Genomic DNA, 23,652 nt, shown 5'->3' with positions numbered 1-23,652 from the left:
AATGGCTTGGGTGATCGCAATATCGGCACGTGTCTGCACCTGAATATTAATGGCATTCTGGCAGGCTCTGGGCATTCAGCTCTTACTGGCTGAAAAGATCAAGTGCTGAGAGCCATGATGTAACCAGATGATGAGGGTCATGACCATCAGGAGACTAAACAAAAATCTTGACGGACTAGATTTATTTATCCAGTGACACACATTTCTTTAGGGATGTTACAGAAAGGAAGTCAGACATAGCCAAAGTTGATGAACCTAAAGGATACGAGATCATTCCTCAAAGTTTCAAAGAAATCACAAATCTCCAGGTCATTAACAATACTGGGTATTTAACCAGAAATTTCAAACCAAATCAGTACCAAAAACAACGTCTTTCGTGAGTTGTTACTCTATTATTCAGGAAAGTTTAAACACAACTTTAACCATACAACCTTCTGATATAACATGGTCACCATGATGCAATGGGTCAAGTGAGTCCCTAACAACCACCTAGCATCACAATGGTCAAATGCACACAAAATAGCTGCACACTTGAAAAACAGCACTGCAAAATGGTGGCACTCAACTAAAAAAATAAAAAAACACAAAATGTACCACTCCAGGAAAATCATAATGGTAAAAATTTCAAATGAAAAACAGAATATTATCTGTGTGATCCTGAAAATGAATATCCTTGTCAGTAAACAGGTCCCAAATTATTAAAGAACTCCCATTATTTCAAGATGACTGAGAGCTGTCAATTTTAATGCTGAGCTTTTGCCATCTTGGACAACTTGAAAAGTGGTTGATGACGTGGTGGAGAATAAACTGACCATTAGAAGCTCATACCAGATGGAATGCAGAGCTTTCTTAAGAGAACTCCCACCCAGTTCTGTCTGTGCCCACAAGTGGCCACTTCCTGGCCATTCCCTGACTCTGCTACACAAGTGTCCATCTGACTTGAATGTAAACAGACCCTGCATAGAAACCCCCTTAAAAATTATGGCTAGTCCTTGGCCTTGTAATGGACAATGCAGACACCCACTCCGTCATCTCTTAAGAGAAAGCTGAGTGAGCGAAGAACAGAAACAGAAGGAATAAAGATGTGAACAATCATTCTAAAGGGCTCCATTCGCCTCTATGGGCTAAAATGAGAAGTGCTACCACCCAGAGTCATTAGCTGTGTCTGCAAGCATGATACTAACATAATAAGATATCAAACACAACATAACTAAGAAGAAATGAGAAAAGGACTGGATAAAAACACAGGGTTATTTAAAATGAAACCAGCTTTATATGTGTTACAGCTTCAGACACTTTTAACTGAACATAAGAAAATTCAAATAGAGCTCATCTTTGTTTTTTCCTTACTACATTGTGGATTGGACACCTCCTGCCAAACCTCTTGCTGGGATCCACAAGTTTAAATTCTCATAAGACCACTACAGTTATGTAATGATGGTTCTTTTGTACAACCAGCACTTTTGACACAGGAGTTAAGGTAAAGGAAAACTCCTTTCGCACAAGCGACCATTTGGGCTTTCTCACACCACCACTGATTTGGTAAATGCAGACTACAGACTCGATATAAGAGAATTGATTTTTAAGCTGTGACGTGAACTCTGTCGTAGTCGTAGTCCAGTCGAGCCAAAGGAGAAATACTTTCATACAAGTGATTATTCAGGCATTGAGGGTGAGTGCCTTTCTTACAACAAGCTCACACCACTTGAGCTCAGTCATCCTAATACTATCAAATAAAACATTTGAAAGTGGGCAGAAGTTAAGTTTCCAAATTAATAAAGTGCTACTGTTTTTCTTTTTTCACCTTTGTTCTTTACACTGAAAGATTAATTCTAGGAGTTTTGCTACTCATCTCCATGGCACCATGTTAATTGCACAGAACTGCACACATGCTCTCAGCTTAGGCCTAAGAGTGATTTACTATTCCAGCCAAATGTTAAATTTACCTACACCATTGATGTATACTCAGATTCAGACTTGCATCTCACATAACTATTTAATAGATGAGTAAAAACGATATAAGCAAACAAAATCATCCTTGGAAAACATGATCAAAAGCCCAAACCTGAGGTAATAAATCATGTTGATTCTTCTTGATATGCATGGATTTGTCCAGTCATCGAAAAAAATACTGCAGTTAGACCATAATATTTTGATTGTCCAGTGAGCATGAATATTTTACTAACAAAGGGAATGGAAGTTTAAATATCTACCAGAGGCTAAAGTTCTCAAGTCAATGAGGTGCAAAGTACTTCGCAGCACTGGAAATGGAGAGTCAGGCAGAAGCACAGCAGTAGCTTAACAATGGAGGCTTCTGCAACCTTTACCTGCTCTTTAAAGATGTTTATCCAGCCATCAATCCATCTATTCACTATCAAACTTCAAGGTCACAGACACTGAAGTTCATCTCAGATGCTAGGGGCATGAGGCAGGAAAGCCTGGGAAGGATCACCAATCCATTTGCAGGACACTTTCTCTGATACACACCTGCTTTTAAATTCTTAATTAATCATTTTGTGAAAATAATTTATGTGACAAACTAAAATAGTATGAGTTGCTATCAAGCAAAAACTAAAACATTACAGGGTCACAGGGGGCACAAAGTTAAAAAAATCCATTCACTCACTCATGCCAGGGTAGCTTAAACAGTTGGGGAACCTAGCCTCAGAGGGAAACTAAAGATATTTAGAAAAACAACCAAAGGATGAGTATACTCTACAGAAGCTAAAATCAGTCTGAACCCACATCCATGGAGCTTTGAGACAACAATTATTATATAAGTCACCCAGTCAATATTTCCTATTATATCATTTTTCAGTGGGTGGATGCGGTTAATGTCCCAGGTCCTCCCTGTTTGGTGGTTGCATGTGTGCCCCATGCTCATGTGGGTTTCCTTCAGGTAGTCTGATCTCCTTCCACACCCCAAAGGCAGATTGGATGGACTGGCCCTAGTCCAGGGATATCCTAGTTGGTGCCCTGAGAAGGATGGTGCTGGAGAACGGAACAGAATCATATAGCAGACTTGACTATGCCTGGAAACAATTGCTGGGATTAGAGAAGTCTGGTGTGTCCTGCTCAGCCTATCTTACTAAGAGATGCAGAAGGAATATGAAAGAATAACCAAGTGAGTGTTTATGTAAATTATGAGTATTATAGCATGAAATGGACAGATGATGTTTTCAGTTTTCTCAGTTTTTCTCAGATTTAAGAAGGCAGTAATGCCTTTTTTTAAAAGGAAACAAAAACAGTATTAAATAGTAAACTTGCAGATTTCCCACACTGTTAAAAATTAAAGAATAATTTGTGGTTCCAGGAAGTAGATGACTGCTCAGTGAGTCAAAGATTTATTACTGAAATCATCGGTGAATGTTACATTGCCCTGCAACTTCTCCCAACAGCTGTCCCCTCAACATCTAATCCATTTCAGTGTCACAGAGTGCTAGAGGCTATGCCAGCTGCACCTTCCGCAAGGCAGGAAACAAACATGGCACCAGTCCATCGTAGGGCCTACTCAGGCATACATCTGGAATCATTCTTACAAAGGGCTAATTTGAAATCACTAATTAACCAAACAAGGCACATCTTTGGGAAAACTAGGGTACCCTCTGACAACACATGCAGATAAAGGAAATATGCAAACTCTACACAGACAACAACCAGGTGTGGGATTTGAACCCAAGCCATTAGATAACCGCTGGTCCACTGTGTTGCCTTAAAACAGCTGTCAATGTCTTCAAAGACAGTCTTGCTATTCCATCCAGCATCATGCTTGAGCTAGCTGTGGGCATGACATGCAAGTATCTCAATAATCTTTAAATTTTATGCAATTCATCAGCTACAGCAAAGTGGAAGTCCATCATTACCTTTCATTATTCAAAGATTAACACATTAAATATTTTTTTTTTTTTTTAAATTTGCATACATTTGTACTTACTGAGTTTGGGATTCTTTTCTGGGGCCGATTTGGATCTTGCGCTGACATACTGTATCCAAATCCATCCTTTGAAATCCATTACCATTGACACACTGCTACAAATGTGCGCACTTCATTATGCTCTTTGTACATTTGAACTATAATAATGGCAGGAAAAAGAGACAAAGACCCAACAAACGACTTCAATGTGTATACTGTAGTACTCACACAAAACGAATAGGCCGCACTCCCTGGCTAACTCGACCACCATAGCTTAGATATTACTGCATTGTTGTGTAATCCTACAAAAGCAGTATAACACACATGCAGCACAACCATACAGTATTTAAACAACATAAAAGACAAGATTAATTAACAACACAGCCTAGAGAACGTGAACAATTTTGCAGATGGTGCCCTTTTGAAGGATGGGTTAATAATCCAGAGTTCTGAGTTTCTATTTTTAAAAATCTGTTTACCTTGTAAGCAGTCCAGGAAGCACTCACTTGGAAAATGACAAGTGCAAAACACTAATAAATTCTACACTCTTCTCCTTGCTGGAAAGGTCTTGAGAAAAATGTCTGCTTAAACCTGGCATACACATTTCACAGTACACATCAACATTTTTATTTCAAACTGCATATCAGGCGTGAAGCCTTTAGACAAATTTCACTGTGAAAATATTTACAAGCTGCTGAATCAACAGCCATCCGCCTCGGCTTTGCTGTCACTGGCCTTGACAAGGATCCCGACACTCCATGTGGTGAAAGCGACAAAATGTAACTCTGTGGCCTCAATGTTCCAATCTGCAGAAACCGCACTATCCTCTGGACTTTAGTTTAGTGTAACCTTTGTTTGACTTCACTGAGCACATCATTACTCAGATGGGCAAACATCCTTTACTGACCCTTCCCTCCTCTTTTAGGGGCATCTTATTATATTATTTTTAAGCCATACAGTATGTGTTGCAAGTAAGAGCTTCCCAGGAAGAAGGGATAACATCTAATTTATCAGATCACTGATGAGCTGCCTTACTGGAGGCTTTATTATTAAGAAACCTGTATATCTGGACTTTAACATAGGAGATTTTGACTTACTATATTCTAATACCATCTATGATGCAGAGCAGAACCTTCTCATGTCCCAGATAAGTTCTCCCCATTAAGTGGGACTCTGTGTGTGAAATGCACGACAATTAATCTGAGAATTGAGGGATATAAGCATGTCTCCCAACTTCTCAGTTCAGCCAGTCATTGTCATTCTGGCTATGAGCGGGTCAGCTCACTTTAGCCACTGTTAGCCTTACTATGAGGAAGTCACTTATCTCCGAGTTCAGTCCCTGTTAGTTGATAGTGGGTCTCTGACCAGGTCCTCCGGACCTCTCACTTTAGCTACTGTCTGTCACTGTGTCTCTGAGCAGGGGCCATCATCTCCATGTTTAGACCTGGCTTTGGGATTTCTTGGATTTGCTTCTTGGCCTTGTTTAAAGGTTGCCTTTTTGGATTATTTGTAGTTTTTAGATTTAGGCCTTTTACTTTATGTATGTGTAGTTTAGGATTTTCCACTTTGAGTTTTAATTAAGTGTTTGTTTCCCTTTAGTTCCTTTTAGCCAAATTACTGTTCAAATTACTTCCAAGTATTTTTGGTTTTGCTAATAATTCTTTATTTCTAACATCTTTTAATTTTATTTCTAATATAATTTTTATTTGTGGCAAGTTCAGTTTTGAACTTTGAGTGTTTTTTTATTTTATTTTTCTTTAACATATTTCATAATTCATTTAATTGTTACTCTTTACTATCAATGGGAATTAGTTTTACTGGATTGAAAAGTTTTTCTAGTCTTGTGGATTCCAAAAAGGCAATCCTGCCAGAGTCTAATCAGGAATGTTATCTTTTAAATTCCCATCCTGACTAAGGGTGTGTCTGTGAATTGAGGGTATTTCTGTACAATGCTGCTCATATCTCTGTTTTTCCGCTGACTCTTTTCTAATTCTCTGAGCATTCTGCTTCAGGCTCCATTTACCACTGTGCCTCTGAACAGGTTTAGTCACCTTTCTGTTCAGCAGGGATCTTCATACGGTTGATTCTGAGCAGTTTCCCTCACTTTATTATTCAAGCACTTGCTCTAAGTATATTTTTGTGTCACCTCCCTCAATTTCCACTTCAATCACTGACTCTCATCTTGAGTCTAAACGTGATTCTTATCCTTTAACGTGAGAATCTTTATAATAGTGCACACTTTTAATCAGATCCCAGCTCACCTACTGAATGCTACTATGCCTTTGAGCAGGTCTCCTCACCTCTAAATTCAGCAACTTATTCCCAGGAAGAACCTGTGTGAGCCTTTTTAATTGTTAGTTCAACTAGTGATACACATTGAGACTGTAAGCAGCTCCCTTCTTCTTGATGTACAGCCACTATGTCCCTGGGTGACTATGAAGAGTTCTACTTGCTGGTCTCTTTGGCTCCAACACTGTATCATAGGTTGCCTACCCAGTCACTCACTTGATCCACTGATTTCAACCGAAACCTTGAAGAGGCCTCCTCTGCCTCTGGTTCTTTCATCTCACCCTTACTGTATATGTTCAAATCAAACAGCTTATACGGTACTGCAGCTCTCCATGGTGCTGACCAAGCAAATGTGTTTGTGCATGTGTGTGCATGTATATGTGTCTGTAGCTGGGGGGAAATGATAGTCATCTGTGTCTCATCTCTTATCAACAATGCATGACTGGTTCTATTTTCAAGTACGGCATCCTCAGAGGAACAGTGAAAGAAGCCCATGAATTACACTGATTCCCAGAAACACCTGACCCCCGGTACAATTCTGCCTCCCCTCCCCCCACCCCCCATCCCTTTCGGCGTCTATCTCTACACACCTCTGAATTGGAACAGCTTTCTCTTGACAAATTAGTATCTTTTCAGCTTGGCTAGAGTTGCTCTCTGGGTATGTGAGACATCCTCTGGAGAGACTGAGTGGAATAAATCACTGGGCTGCAGTTTGTGAGTGACCCCCAAAACAGCTGGTTCTCTTCTGCTCAGCTCCTCCCAGAGCCTGTCAGGCTGATCCTTGGCACGTATAATCGATTACTTTTTCTAACTGCTGGAGGGAGGTGTTAGCATCGGGTTAAAGGCTGCAGAGGAAATAAAAAAGAGAAGGAGAGAGGGAGGGAGAGAGGGAGAGGGAGAGGGAGGGAGGGGCAGATTAGAAACGGCACAGTTTAATTAATTTTCCATTTCATTTTCTTGGTACTTGACAGGGCGTGAATCATTTTTGAATCATTTTTGCTCAGTCTTCAAGTGATGGGGGAAGGGGCTGATCAAAAGAGAAATCACTCGAGCACTTTTTCATTTGCCATCCTCAGACCACTGAGTGGCCCCCCGCTCCAGGTGATTGTCTGCTGAGTTTTTATGTTTGACACAATGATTCCAAAACAAGTGCCTAGCTGAATGGCTTGCTGACCTTCAATGATTCATCCTCTGCCCATTCCCCAAGTGGGGTGTGCTAAATTAAATAAATCAGGAGTAATTAATAGGCAACATGTGTTCTGTCTGGGGTTGGATGCTGCTCTGCCTTCACCAACTGCTATGAAGATTGATTTAGGTGTCCCCAACCCTTAACCATCAAGCAGTGGCATCAGAAAGATGTGAGGAGGGCTTCATAGAAGACAATGTTACTGTATATGTGAACAAACTGCCTCTTAGTAAGTTAAACAGAAAATTAGTTTCTGATGTTCTGATGCACAGAGACTTGACGTACATCGTTGCAGTCTGTTTGACGACCAACCTATGTATATTCGTGTTTTTTATTCTCTCATTAAAAATAACTGAACAGTGTGGCTAAACAAAAATAACTGCAATAACAGCAATATAAAAGAGAATTAATCTCCAATACATATATTTTAAAAATTGCATGTTTTTTTATCAGGGGCACTCAGGGGTCCTGGAGGTCTGCAGTGGTTGTTATTCCAAACCAATTGTTTAATTAGAAGCCAACAATTGCCGATAACAGAATTTGGTATTTAATGCTATGACTAGTTACAGCTTTCATTCTATCACATCAGGCCATTTTTATATTTTAGGCATTTATTCCCTGAAAATATCACTAAAATAATGTGTGGATGGGAGCAGATTAGTTATTCTGCATCTTTTACTTTTTCTCTTTCAATTATTTCCAGCCATTTTATTAAATCAGATATTTAAAGAACAGCACACACAGCTGTAAATGGAACCAGGTTAGACAGCGAACTGCTGGCTCCTTTTTCATTTGCAGCTGATTGTTAACTGGCAGCTAGTTAAAGCAACAAGAAACAATTAGAATGAGAAGGCAGCTGTTTAAGACTAAAAGAAGCCATTAAGGGTTGGAAATCTTCACAAGAATTTTAACTGAAATAAGGCAGAAGAATGTTGCTTCAGCAATAATTGACGTTAAATTAAAAGGTTTGGTTGGAACAAATGCCTGCTGCCACTGGAGCAGGAGTTTACATGTTCTCCCCATGGCTATGTGGATTTTCCTCCTACATTTCCAAAGACATGCATGTTAGGATAATTGAAGAGCCCGAATTGACTGGTTAAGGGTGTGTATTTGAATTTGGCTTGCAAAGGACTGGTGCTCTGTGTCCTGCCTTATAAGTGATGCTATCAGAACAGATTCATTGACATTAAAATTGATGACTGGTTTTGGCATGGATTTTTAACTTCGTGGTTAGTGTCCTTTTCCTTTTTTTGTTTTCACTCTTTGTATGACTTGTGTATTGATAATTTAGCTTAAATGATTTGAATGGCTGTGTTGGACCTCCTCGTAGTTCTATGAGATTGTCATATAATTGAGCCGTTTTAAAGCGGGTAAAAGGTAGGGTGTGTTCAAATAGTAGAATTTTAGTAGAGAATATGAAACCAAAAAAGGAATTACACACATCAATCATTATTAGCCACCCATATAGCACTGACCCCCATCTTGTGTTAGGTCTGCGTGAATCTGGTCACCCTAATTAATTTTATACAACATAATTTCTCAAATCTGCTTCTAGGGTCATGGGAAACATTTGATTTAGGATTCATCATACATTTGTAGAATGATAGCATAGCTGCTGCTGCTACTTCACACATCAAGAGTTGTAGGTGTAAAGTGGGCAGTTTGCATATTCATCTCATGACTATGTGGATATTGCTCCTGCTACTCCAATTTTCCTTCCACATCCCTAAGCCAAGCAAATCTGGTTAGTGGTTAAATCAGTGTAGGTTCCATTTGAATGTGGTTGGATGTGTGATTTTTTCCTACAATTAACTGATATCCAATCTAGGGTCTTTTTGTGCCTTACTGCAGACTTCAACTCCTGAAACCTTGAACTGGACTGCTTGGGTTTAATAATGGAAGAATTTTTGATTGCCTTCCTGTGGCCATTGCTTTTAAAGAGCCTAAAGTCTGGTACAGTTTCTAAGGGCCATACTTCTCAAATGTTCTCTAGGATAAGATTATGGCTTCTCTGTTTAGGACCTTAGACATATGAAATGTGAACATAGAGCTTGAAATGACAAACCTCTTCAACCTTATCCCAACTTAAAAAAAATTTCTCATTTTAATTCCCTGCTTCAATTAGTTGCCCAGGAAATGTGTGTAGTAGATAGTACTAAAGCTACACCATTGACTTCTTATCGATCCCGGTGGCCATTTTTTTATATACCTGTATGAAACAGTACACAAAACAAGTGTAACAGAACTCAGGTTATCTGTCAGTCACAAGTGACACCACTAAGCCACTTTAACTTTAAATGTGTCTTTTGCTTGGTTGAATAAGTGCTTGTTTGTTGCACTTTGGGAGCAGAGTAAGGCAACAGCTGAAAGTTAAGTAACAAATGTGTTAGAAGAGGATCACCTCAAAGTAGGCAGCATGAGTGTGAATGCATTTACATAAATGTACCACATATGAGTGTGCCCTGTGAAAAGAATGACTTCCCATTCAGGCTTTCCTCCCCACAGCTCAGTAATGGACAAGGTTGGTTCAGAGAAAGAATGGCTGGGTGGATGGATAGTCAGATTCAATAGGTGTCTTGCATCTAAACATCCTTCCTGCAGTTTTCCTACTTCATTTACTACAAAGCAGTCTGGATCAAAGGACAAGATAAAAAGATTAAAACAATGTAGAAGTTTTTCTAATTTAAGATGTGTCTCCTCCTCCCATTTTAAAAAATATATGCTCATGATGAAAACTTTCACATCAAATGTTTTTTTTGTACTTTCTATCCAGAGAATTTATTTTTGATATTAGTTTATTCATAGAAGAGGTGCTGGAAAAATGTTGTTGTTATTTCATGACGTAGTTTTGCGTTATTTTTAGTACCGTCATTTTTTGTTCTGTAGGATCCATGATGATCATTTCCAGCAGGAACAGCATCTGACATCACTGGAGTGACCATATAAAGGTCAGCTTGCGTATCCCTTAAGTATCTGAGATTAGGGCAGAAAACATGTTAATGTGTGATTCAGTCTTGATTAACTCATTCAGGATATATGAACTTGCTTAATTTCCTGAAAAATAGATTTTGGCCAGTGTCTTGAACTTATTGACAGATGACACATGAGACCAAAGTGGACGATCAGGATATAAACTGACTGTTAAATTTAAACCTTTGTGTGAATATTCGGATTTCACTTCAACACTGTGCAATTTCAACAAAACATTCACTGATGCATTTGTGAAGCTCACAACTTCTTGTGAACTTAAATTCCTCCACTTGGGGTGGTGGCTCACCCCATACCCAAAGAGAACCAGCCACTCTTTTCTGGCAGATGAGAAATCGCCTTAAATTTGGAAGTGCTAATTGTAATTCTTACAGCACTGAACTCAGTTCCAGAGTGTTCCAGTGCACATTCTGAGGAGGCCAAGAGCACAAAATCATCTGCAAATAGTTGAAGCACAAACCTTAGACTCCCAAGCCTCATCTGTACCTTGCTACCCTCTCCATGAAAAACACAACTGGAAGTGGAAACAAGACACGTCTTTGCAAGAGTCCAACATCCACATTAAAAAAAGTTGGATTTAGTACCAAATATTTCACACAGATCCTTCCCTCTTAATGCATGATCAAAAGACTCCAAACTATTATTATGCAGTAAAGTCAATATTTCAAAATATATTTTCCTGTTAGCTTTGCAAAGAGATGTACAAAATAAATTCTTATGGCGTGACTTATAGTTATTCCATCAATATCACTTTTGCCCTTATTTCTTTATTTTATCTTACTAAGCAAACACAGTAGCCCTGAATCAATGAATAATGATTCTCCTTGGGAAATAAGATTCCTAATCTCTTTCATAGTTAAAGCTGAAATTTAAAACAATCTGTAACAATCTTAAAATTTTAAACACGTCCTAAGTTCCAACTTTTACTTTCCATAATAAAAGTATCATTAATGTTTCACCTGACCAAATACAATGAATATAGTCAAATTTTCTGCTCTACGCTGCATAGTCCATTCGTTTTATGTACTGATATAGCAGACTGCTGTAGTAAATTGATTCGCACAGAGTGCAGGCTATTAAGTGTGCTAGAGATATCTAAATGCAAATGCATAACTAAGGTGAAACTAATATTGACAATCATTTTGCTCCTTGGTGTGGATATTTATGGCACTGGGTTGTGTGCCTAATGAGAACTGAGAGCACACCGAGGAGGGAGGCATGCTGTAAATCTTGAGCAGGGACAGTAGTGCTGTTCAAGTCAAATTTAGATCCACAAACGAGCTTTGTGATTTATACGTTTAAGTTATCATACTGGCTCTCACCCAAGCCTTGGTGTTTGTTTGGGGCTGTACATAATTCAGTGCCATTCAGCACACTGGGCCCTGGCTATTTATTTATTTATTTTTCATGTTCTTTCTCCTTTCTGCTTTTGCTGGTGCTAAAGAAGCACTCGCTAATGCCTTGCCTTGCCTCCAGAGAAGCTTGCTTTTACTTCTCTTTCACTTATCGCTGCTCCATGGTGTTGATTGCTAAAAACAATAAAGATAATGCCCTGCCATGTCCGGAGGTCCCTCCATGGCCGTATTCTGCTTCAAGCTGTACTTGTACTTCATGGAAAGATGAACTTCAGCTGGTTTGTGTAAAGCTAAACACTGCTTAGCCAAGCATGTTCTCTCTTTAAGGATGTGCATATATACTTAAACCCTCTATGCGGTGATAAACCTCTAAACACAAATTACTGGTCATAACAATGTGACTTTTTAGAGTAGCACAGTCTATTTATGAAACAGGCAAACACTTAGAAACCCCAATTAAAATAAAAGATTAATTAGCAGTGATTTTCAAGATTTGTTTGAGTGTTTGGGATGCTTTTTCATTTAATTTTGACTCGTATTTCACTATTTCTGTGGTCTTTATTGTTTTTGAGTTGTGTCTTTGATGATATCAATCAATGTTAGTGTTATGTGAATTGGTAAGGTCACCTCCCTGTAGTGGTGCTGCTGAAGTACATGCATCAGATTTGTGATGTATTAACCTGCTGTATTACTTTTGGACAAAGGTTTGCAGTAATATTTATTATAATGAAAAATGTGACTTGCTCTCCCTCTCTATTTCCCTCTAAAAGTTGTCATTAGTTCTGAATTTTAACTTGCTGAATAAAATGCTGCTCTGATTGTCTGACTTTTGTTTTCCCAACACTGAACATCACCCTACAGGTAGTAAGCTGCTAGTCTCAGGGTTTCAGTTTCTGGTTTGCATTTTCAGCCTCTCCATTCATATGGACATACAGACATTATGCAATCTAGACTCTGGCAGGACACAGATAAGCACAGCAGTAACTCAAGTGTTGGCATGTCTACGAGCATGGGAGACAGGTTAAGGGTTTTGGTGATAGTAATTCTCTGCCGATCTAGGGGTTGGTGCCGTGTCTTTTCCTCGCTCTCTTCCTCCAATGTCACTTCTGGGGTCCACCCATCCAGACCCACCACTTCCTGCCCGTACACATCATAACCGGAGGAGCTGCCATCTTAGTCAGTCACCTGAGAGGACTCCAGTCTAAGGAAGACTCAAATTACATTTAACATACATTTTTTTATTCATTCTGTATCCAATTATATGGAGTTCTCCACAAGGTACCCCAACACAACAACAGTGTGTAATGTTCTTGACCAGTTATGTACTGCGTTTTTGGGGGCTCACACACGCTACTCATTTCTGACTATTCATAAACAATATTGAATGGGCCTCTTATGAGTCTGTGTGTCCTCTATGTGCACAAAAGCACAAATGAACCTTCCATATGATGGGAACAATTCTCTGTCCTCATATCAAAAAGTTTGTGTTGTTCACAAGTAACTGCTATGTAAATGATTACAAAGTATTGTTCACTAATTTTCAGTTTTGACTAGACCTCTGGTGTCATTTGGCTGAGATTGAGAAAAGCAGGTTTAGAGAAACAGTCTATATAGTCTACTGCATTAATTTCTGTGTGCACAGTTAAAAACAACAGAAGACATACAGTAATTTCCATGAGATTATTAATAATCAAAGTCAGCCAGGAGCCCCAGAGAACAGAAGTAAACAGTCTGATGTCCACACATTTTGTAACTGTTGTCAATTCTTGCTTTCTTTAAAGTTAATAAATGTCTAAACTAAATTTGAAACAGTACCCCTCTAAAATCACAAGTACTAAAGTGATGCCCAAATAGGGATTCTTTTATAATGTGACACATTACTACTGTTTTCTCCACTGGAATATTCCAACAATGGCTCTCTAATAAGCTCTAGTGCATCAATGCAGAAGTCTGCCTCCTTGCTCCTTCAGGTAAAGAGCTGCCAATTTGACATACAGCTCTAATCAACTTGCACTATAGATGATGAGGGCCTTTATAGGCAGCTCAGAATATCAAATGATGAAAAGGTCATCCAACAGGTTGAAAGGACAGAATTGAAGAAAAAATGAAAAAAGAATCCATTCATCCAGCCAGCAAACCAATTATTCCCTAATTCATCTCTTCTGCCTCTAATTCTTGTGAAGGTCAGGTATCAAGGCAACTTTTTTTTCCATCCAAACAACTCCTGTTGCTGAACTGTAGGTCACAAGCATGCTTAGCACAGGCACTAAAAGCAAAGTCATCTGTAGGAAGTCTATATGAACAGGTCCAGGATCATGAGAAGCCTCCTACGCTGGCACCTATCGATTTTGGATAGGGTAAGCTAATAATCTTATCACGTTTTTATCAACTGGTATTTGCTACCCTGAACTTATAAGATGAAGATGAAACTACGATAAGCTAGAAGCACAGTGGCAATAAGGCACCTCGATGCCAACCTCACATTCCTATTTGCCTTCGCTCAAATTATTCAATCTTAGTGTCTTCTCTACTATGAGCAACCACTGGAAGTCTTCATCCTAATTTACATGAGTGAAAAATAACTTGCTATTTGGAAATATGGACTTAATTGGAGGTGTGAAGTTTTTATTTTAAACCGTATTAGCTGTTTGTTGTTTGTCTTTTTTTTGATAAACATGATTCAGATGTTTATATACTGTTGCATTTAGAACAGCATCAGGTTCACGTGTTAAAGGACACTAACTATTAGCTTCCTTCCTAATTAACTTTGCATAAAATTTACTTTATGTGTAATGTTACATAAAATATGAGGCAGTGGCAAATAAGAATAAATAATAAGTTTTGACTTCTGGCTTTTATAATTTATTTGTAAAGAAAGGATTGCAAATACTGCAGATTGCTTAATATTTTGTTGACATAAAATTTAAATTTCAATAACGGTAAAGAGCCAAGTCAGTTACCAGCTAGTGCTTCGACTTTTGACTATGAATTATTTCTTTGCATGCCTTGCCTATCCCTAACTATGTCTCAGTCTTCTACTTATGAATTAGTTCAGCTACTGGCTTATTACTTTCTTTTTAAAATGAATCCTCCTGCTCCTTTTTTTGATTTGATTTGTCATCATCTTAGGCTTTTTTTGGTATGCCAAAAAACATTTTTGAGCATTTTTGTATTTTATCAGTAAAACTGGACCCGCACAAATTTGTTTGGATCCATGCCCAGAAAAAGGGCGGCAGAGGAAATGAAGACAAAAGCACAATAATCTATTGAAAGAATGACCCACACCTCTATGACCTATGGCCTGATCTATAATGCTTTCATAGCCTTTATCTCTAGGGAGGGTGGCCTTTTCCATTTCCCCTTCAAAACAAGCACAATTAACACTTCTTGGAGTTAACGCTTTAATAAAACTGTTTCCACCCTTTTCTCTACATAAAAGATAGAGCACAACATGTGCACATGGTACTCAGGACGTAGTCCTCACTTGACAGCATGTTTTAATCAAACTCCATCAGGAAAATTCTTCCATGGCTTTTGATCAGCATCTCCACCAGCTAATACTTCAGCCCTGCTCACCCATCACTGTCATCCATGTTTCTGGCAAGAACGCACATGTACTAGAAGAAATAAAAAACAAAGGCTTTAATCCAGCCTCTTCCATCTCTTATTTATATTACTCTTTTGGTTTGTCCTGCTTCCACTTCAAAATCGGTCCCGCCCACACGCAGCCGACATGGCATTTCTCGATTTCTATTCGTCGTCTTCCATGTCATGCATTATACTGGCCTGCTGAGCATAATATATCCAACAAGTACTCGAGGTGCTGCCACAACGGTAAAGTAGCTTTACCACCTTTGCAGGAGCCACCTGTATCTTTACAGCTTCTTACACAGCAAACATCAGAAGCTAAAAATTATCGTGAACACATTTGACAATACAACTCTTCTCTAGCGTTTGCTTCCATGGGTGCACAGATAACACCAACCTCCTGGCCACGGACCATACTGTTTTAAAATACACTGGCAAATTTATCACCAAATCTCTCCACTATACGGTAACACTTCTACTTCTCCAGGATATGGACAGTTGTATGTTTTTGACACAGCGCAAGCTACTAAAGTACGCTTACAAAATAAAGCAAATTCTGCATGCAGCGAAAATGTACTTCTCCAGCTAGATTCCATGCTCAGAACCATTAACCCCTTCGCTAAATCATACAAACACATGCATGAAATCGCTCAGTCCAATCCAACAGCATCTGTACGAATGGTTTTCAAGGAAAACCCTGGGCAGGATTTACTACGATACAATGCCCCGACATTGCAGCGATTTTCATTGGAGAAGATGGCGAAACGCCTGCCGAAACTGAAATTTGCATCTATCCCATAGGCAACTCCTGTAAACAGATTTCCACGCTCAATATGAATTGCGATCATGTGGTTTACCAACTTTTATTCCCTTATGGAGACATTGGCTGGCACAAAGATTACAACATGTTTCCGATAAAAGAACCGGCAAATGAATAAGGCTTACTCAATGCCAATTTTACGTGTACAGATTAGCAATGAGGAATACATTTAGAATTTTGCACTCCAGCGGCAAACTATTCCAACAGTACGTTGTAGATGCGTATGTTAAAACAGAGGGCGCGCGTCTCAACTATCTTAGATTACATCAAAAAGATCTGCGTGTGGAACTATCGGACGCATTGCAAGCAAACGCTGAAAATAACAACGTACGTGTAGGCAAAATGATCATATTACCGTCCACATTTCCAGGAAGTCCAAGATACATGCAACAAAACTATCAGGATGCCATGGCCATAGTACGTAAATTCAGAAAGCCTGATTTATTTATCACTTTCACATGTAATCCTACTTGGCTGGAAATTCTACATGCACACTGCGTCTTTCAAGAAGTATTTATTTCTTCTTGATTTCTGAATTCCTTTCTCACCATTTTCCGTTCCTATTCTTACACCGCCGTATGCTACGGCGGACGTCGGCTAGTACTATATTAATCTTTCTGTAAGACAAACCTCTAGATAGATAGATAGATAGATAGATAGATAGATAGATAGATAGATAGATAGATAGATAGATAGATAGATAGATAGATAGATAGATAGATAGATAGATAGATCACCAGTACTTTATTTGTCCCAAGGAGGAAATTTGTCTTTTTGGCACATTTTAGCTTTGTAAATGACATAGAAGTTGGGGAGCAAAGCAGAGGGTCATATTTTGTGGCACATTTTCATATTTATTTTGTATGGTACCTTATGTAGTCCTTTATCCTTAGAGAAACTATATAAGATCTATGAGGCTATATTCCAAATTTGCTGAGTATTTTGTATTAGTGTTAGCCACTCCTCAACCAAAAAAAATTACTATATACAGTAAAATAAAGTAAGATATGGCAGAATGTCATGATTATGTAATGATACTGACTCGTATTGCCTTGGATGGTGACTTATTTGCTGACTTGGTAGCAGTATGAGATTGCATTTCATTATTCAAATGAGCAGCTTCAGTGCCAGATACAGGGGATCCTACAAAAAGGGAAATCCTTTGAGCTCCATTCGAGTGTGACTAAATGAGCCATCCTTCTAAAGACAGTGAGTTACTTAAAAGAGTGAGGAAATAAGAAAGAACCATTGGGTCAGTGCAAGCATGGTGCAGCACTATAATAACTGAACAAGTATAATGCTGTCATGAGCTACATAAAGTATGTCATGGTGAGGTTTAATGTGTCAGTGGTTTGTACTGTGATAACAATAAAGTATTGAACAATGAGTGCATTTGCATTTTTACTGCAGAAAGTGAAAGGTACTATATAAAGTGTGTAAATTGCAATTAGCAAGATTGATGCTGAGGAAATCACAACAATAAAGTACAGAAGTCTGCATTTTCATTTATACTATGCACAAGGAAGGATATTCCTGTACCAGTACCCACATTGTTCAATTCAGGCTTGTGGGAGCTGCAGCCTATCCCATCAGCACTGCATATAGAGCAGGAGGCAAGCTTGGATGTGTTGTTAGTATGGTTTAAATTGCTATAAACTTGCTACTCCATGAGTGAAGATATTTAGATTGCTTCCTTATTTTTTCATCTCGACTGCACACTGCCCAATGCCAGTCCATTGCTGAACATATGGAAACAGTGCATTTTAAATCCTAACTGGCATGTCACTTACCATCACAAGAGATAAGCAGAGATCTTTCCTCTAAAACAGCCCAGCCACTAAATGGCCTCACTGTTAAAGTTTTCCAATCTATCTTTATTCCTTTTTTTTTTTCCTCTCCCAACAAGGTACATGATGACATGTTGGGGGCTAAAGCTGCACAGGCATCTCCTTTTCTCTAACGTTCCACAAGATGTTGGCAGAGTTACTTTGGAGATGCAGTGGAATTTCAAGACAATAAATGAAGTAAATGGTGTGTATGCTGGGTAAGATGAGCCTATGATGCATCAGGGCAGTGAACCCTTACAGTCGGCATGGATTCAAACACGCTCAGGTGGGCAGGCTCATTCTGCAGTTCCACTTTGCTGCCCTATCCGCTTTTAAAACTCATTATCTTTCCGGGTGCATAATTATCTCAATTAGATCAAACGAGGCAAGCAAACTACTCAGCCAAGCAAGATGAAATGAGCTAAACATGTTACTGAATGTTAAACTATCGTGCTACTTACAACGACCACATTCGAGGGAAAAAAACACCAATTTTTTCCCTTTAATATACCCAGCAGAGTGGAGCCTGTGGGAGGATTTAAAGCTCCGCTAGTGCCTTCACTCTTCATCATGCTGGGAGGAACTTTGTATCATCAATGTCTATTTCCAAGGCAACATTCGTGACATTCAGCAAGCATGAAACCCAGTTTCATTAGAGCTATCCTCAGTATTGTAATCTTCTCTGCTGCAGCCACAAGAACACTCGTAGATTTAAATCCAGAAAGTTAAAAGTCTTCTTCTGCATTTCCTCGTTCCTTGTAATTCCTATAATATGTCTTCTGTCAGGGCCACTTCTTAGACTTGAGTCTCAAAACAGTTTTCAGAACACAGGCTTTAAAATATGCCTGCACTTCTTAGTCCAAAAAAAGTATCCAGAGTCATTTTTCAGAAATTTTTTTTGGTGCAGGACCCAAAACGGACTTCATTTGAATGCACTTCTGTCTGGATGCACAGAAGGTCACTCTGTCACGTTTATGTTTCGTTACAGGACCACCACTGCTGTTTCAGAGCAAATCTCACATACTGTATACTGTTGTGGCTCGCTTTTCCACTCTTCTACTGTATAATGTTCACGTGCCTTTCCTATTGCAAGTTTGGAAGAAACATGGCAGACAACCTGTACAATCTTACTTGGCTCTTTGATACATAAATGTAGATAATAAAGATTTGCTTTCAATTTCTTTATGAAAATAAACAGCAAAGTAAACACTTTAGATCAGTACCACCGTGTTCCTAATATAGCTCAACTAAAAATATAATTTCTGGTTGAACTAACCTGAGCTGTTGAATGAAATGATGTGAGAGGCCTAGGTGAAATCATATTGGAAAGTTTCACACTAAATGGCCAGGAGATGAAAGAGTAATCAAGACAGTGCTGTCTTCAAAAGCAGGCCAGATTCAGAACACAGGAGAAGCCAATTCGAAGAAAAAGTTCCGGTGGCGCCTCTGAGCTGCTGAGCCCTGATATGACATCTCTGCCCTTGGCCTGAGTGGCATCTTGTAGCACCTTATCTACATGGCCATCTAAGTCCGATCCACAGGAAGGAAGTTAGATGGAGGGAAGTACAGTAACTAATGCATCTGTTGTTGTTTTTGCTTTCCAGCTCTTAACTCCCATTTTTAATTGCAGCAAGCTCAACCCAATTAAGGATCCTAATTAGCAGAACTGTAAATATGCACGTGTGAAAACATGACTTTTGGCATTTTTCCCAAAAGCTTTTTGAATAATGGCACACAGAAAAAAAATCTGTCTCTATCTGTAGAACATTTCGAATTTTCCTAACAAATGGAGGAATTGCATAAATGGCCACATGCATCATCGGTTTTCGGCCCGTGTTTTTATTAGGAGAAAAAAGTCTATGATAAATTAATGATAAGTAAAACTGATATAGAGGTAAAACTGTGGAAGCAGAGGACACTATAAAAAATGTAAGGCCTGAAAATTTCAGTTCAGCCATAGATCTTAGATGGATTTCCAGGGGTTTATAAGCCTGCATGACCTTCTCCTTATCCCCCATTATGGTGAGCCATCTCTGGGGCACTTTGACATGTTGAATGTCTGCCTTCAGCTCCTCTTCTCCCACTTCACACCTTGATTCCCATCCACTATGAGATCTGTGCAGGTATTTATCAAGCATCTCAGAGTAGAAAAACAATCCTATCTGGCTGAAAAATCTCAGAGTGACAGGAGGAGGAGTAAAAGCATTTTATCAGTTTTCCTAATTTAGGAAACTACTCTTAAATTCACCAGGATTTAGGAGAGCTTGTGAGTTGTTGTAACTTGCTAGGAGCTACCAGAAAACGGCATTCAGGCAGATATCGGCACCCACATTGTGGGAAAAGAAGATATGTTTTGTAAATGCTGGACAACAGTGAACTAGTCAAACAATATCAATTTCACACAGATGGAATAATATTCATGAGAAATCCTGTATGTTATGTGAACACTCCATCTATGTGCAGAAGTCACGTGCTGTCAGCCAAAATGAAATTGCTTGCAACGTTATTTGTAAAATGCAGCTTTGTCAAACCGATGTTTTGGGGATGTCACAACCAACAATTTCTCAGATTTTCAGCAAACTTTAAGCCCTTACGGCACTTGAGATAAAAAGTAGATTTTCCAACTGCTTCATGTGACGTAATGTTTAAGCAAGCTGCATTCTTGCAGATTGGAACACAAATAAAGATCACTGCCACAAGTGTGGATGAGCACGCATATGTAAGTTGCAAGTGATAATGCAGTATCAACGCACAGGTGGTCAGGGGTGCAAACATATTATGGTAACCAGTATGTTACCCTGAAGAAAGTAGGGCCTGAGTGAGTGATTGACAGGTAAAATGTCACACGGGTGCACCAGGCTCTGCATTCCATTAACCCCTGGAACTTTCACACTACAGACCCCTGGGGTATAAGATAAATAAAGCCTCACAGAAGATAAGCGGAATCACAGAGAGGGACACGGCATGCAATTCTGTAAGATGATCAGGAACGCTGGAGAAATGAGCAGGAGTTCAGAAACCAGAAGCTGTGGTTAGTTTAGTAACTGCTACTTGACAAGACATTTCCTGTGGTCATAACAGCTGAGATGTGATTCTTCTAAAAATATGGCTGTAGACCACTAATTGTTAAATAAATCCTCATTATTATTATTTTCACTCACTCTAAAACATACTCTGTGTGTAGGATGTTTCATAAATACTTCTCATGTGCTACTCTGAAGATAGAACAAATTTTTACCCTACTCCAGTGGTTCTCAAACTGTGGGGCAGGCCCCCCTAGGGGGGCACGAAGTAACAAAAAGGGGGGCGTGAAGATGTGAAAAAAAGAAAACAAGAATCAAAAATATGAAAAATACTTCTATTGAAACCAAAACAAATTAACTTAAACTACATTCTGATACTAGAAAAATAAATATAGAGTTAGATAAATGTTGATAAAAGTTAAGTAGGTATAATAAAATATGCATCTACGATATATCATTAATTAAAAAAGAACAAATTGGTATTAGTGGGCTCCTTTCAAAAAAACGTTAGGGGGGCGCGATTAAAACTGTTATGAAAACTCAGGTCACAAATACTTAAGGGTTGAGAAACGCTGCCCTAGTCAGACCTTTAACTCAGTCCCAAAGTGTAATTCTGAGACATTTGATAAAAACGGGCCCAGATCACCTCTCTTCTTAGTTCAGACTCTGGCTCCTGATTTGCTTCTGAGCAGACATTCCCCACAACACCAATATGGCTTGAAAGATTCTTGTTTTTTCTCTAATTCTGTTCAACCAGTGAAACACTTGCAATACGTTGCTGGGTGGGTAAGGAGATATTAGACATGACAGGGTGATACAGAACAGGACTTGGGACTCAGAGAAACCCTAACTGATTGACAAAATGTGCATTGGCAGTTACAATGTAGCTTGATATGACATTGTGGGAAGAAGGGCATCACAAGGGGGACAGTAAGCTTGACATCATTTGAATACCCTGGAAGGGCAGCGAGAAGGGAAAGAGAGAAATGAGACTTAGAGGAAAACTGTGGACAGCAGGTGATACAGTACATAGGCCAATGTAGAGACTGAAATGTTATATCACTGTCTTTTTAAAAGCTAAGACTGAGAGGAGGCTTGTTGTTTTTCACCAGCCCATGAGGAGGCAGATAATGATCCCTCACATGAAGGACAACAGCCTAAGAAACATGATTTTCCAATGACTATCCGAGTTGCTGCAGGTTTTCATTCTAACCATCTTCTTCATTAGTGATCAGTTTTTGCTGCTAATAAACATTTTTTACCTTAGTTTTAATTAAGTTGATTCAGACCTCTTCCTTAATTTGCATCTAAACAATAATGAGACACAAAACAAGCTGCCACCTGACCAGTTCATATGTGCCCATTACGCAGTATCTGAAAATAAAGAAAGGTGAAGGTCTCAGTAAGGTTGATGTCTCAGGTCACCAAAACACTTGATGATGTTCTTAGAAAATCAGAAAAATAACAGTTTTAGAAATGTCTGCTGTGGCAGAATGAGAGCAGCAACAAGCCATGGAATTAAATGACAGGTTTAATTAACAGCAAGAATGAGCTTCCTATTAAGAAACTGGTTGAAGTGAAATTGGCTGGAGTTTGAAGCCTCAACTTAGCTGGTCATCTGATGGCTTGCTTTACATTTCATTTCTGTTTGGCTGTCATTTAATTTAGAAAAGAATCAATTCAGAAGACTGAATCCTTAAAAACAGGGCTATTAAAATAAAGGGAAAATAAGTTAATTAGCAGTAAAAACTGGTCACTGATTAGGAGAAGGGTTAGAATGAAAACCTGCAGCCACTGCGGCCCACCAGGGAAGGAGTTTGACACCCCTGTTCTAAGAGTACAGCATTCTCATGAGCCACTAGAGATAGATCACTGTGGTTTGTGAGCCCTGAGATTTTAGGAAACAACCCCTGACCCCAGGAGGCATTCTGCAGAAGGTCCATTGTTTTTAAAGTTGAGATGTAAATTGGGGCAAGAGTTCAAAGGCAGAAGGAAATGTGTGTGTGCATGTGTGTGTGTGAGAGGAGAGGAATTTGTGTGTGTGTGTTCATGTGTGTGTGTGAGAGGAGAGGAATTTGTGTGTGTGTGTATGAGAGAGGGAAACATGAGATATGGGAAGGGTGTTTTGTGGTATTGGAATCTTAGGCAAATCATCTCACTTGTAACACAGGGGTTTAAGATTAGTACAGGCAGACCCAGAGTAGATGCAGTTCCTGTTCTTGTCATCCCTGCTTGTGTGCTTTGTTCATATCAAAGACTTTTTTGTATACTTTTGGCTTCCTTGACCCTTATCTTGGGTAATGAAGGCTGCCACAGGGGCATCCATGACATACTGTACAATTATACCTTGTCAAAGTCATCGCTTTTTACCTTCAAGCTGTTTATTTTTTTATCATTCCTCTCTTATTTTTTCCAAATCATTCCTTCTTTTGTGCTATTTTGCATTCAGCTCCGTCTACACGATTAACCAAGGCATCTCTGTTTCTCCATTTTGTGTAAAAGAGCAGAATAAACAAGTACCAGTGAAAATAGAATTTTTACTTATGTAGGTCTCACTCATGGCTTAGAAATAAAAAATAAAACGCATGAACCCTGGTGGTGAGGGCAGGTGGGGAGGTATAAAGAGATTAAAATCTTCAACTGTAAAATGAGTTGCTTGGAGAA

General features: G+C 39.0%; 1 protein-coding gene across 1 annotated transcript in view; it reads right to left on the bottom strand.

Moving 5' to 3' along the window:
• The window catches only part of sulf2b (sulfatase 2b), a 368,243-nt gene that overhangs the window by 289,852 nt on the left and 54,739 nt on the right, over positions 1 to 23,652 (bottom strand). The window contains exon 2 of the mRNA XM_028811624.2: positions 6,793 to 7,047. The gene's annotated coding sequence lies outside the window, so the exon portion shown is untranslated. The remainder of the gene's footprint in view (positions 1 to 6,792; positions 7,048 to 23,652) is intronic.

The sequence above is a fragment of the Erpetoichthys calabaricus genome, chromosome 10 (genome assembly GCF_900747795.2).
Source record: "Erpetoichthys calabaricus chromosome 10, fErpCal1.3, whole genome shotgun sequence".
In the NCBI taxonomy this organism is placed as follows: Eukaryota; Metazoa; Chordata; class Cladistia; order Polypteriformes; family Polypteridae; genus Erpetoichthys; species Erpetoichthys calabaricus.
This window is presented reverse-complemented; position numbering and strand designations above follow the sequence as displayed.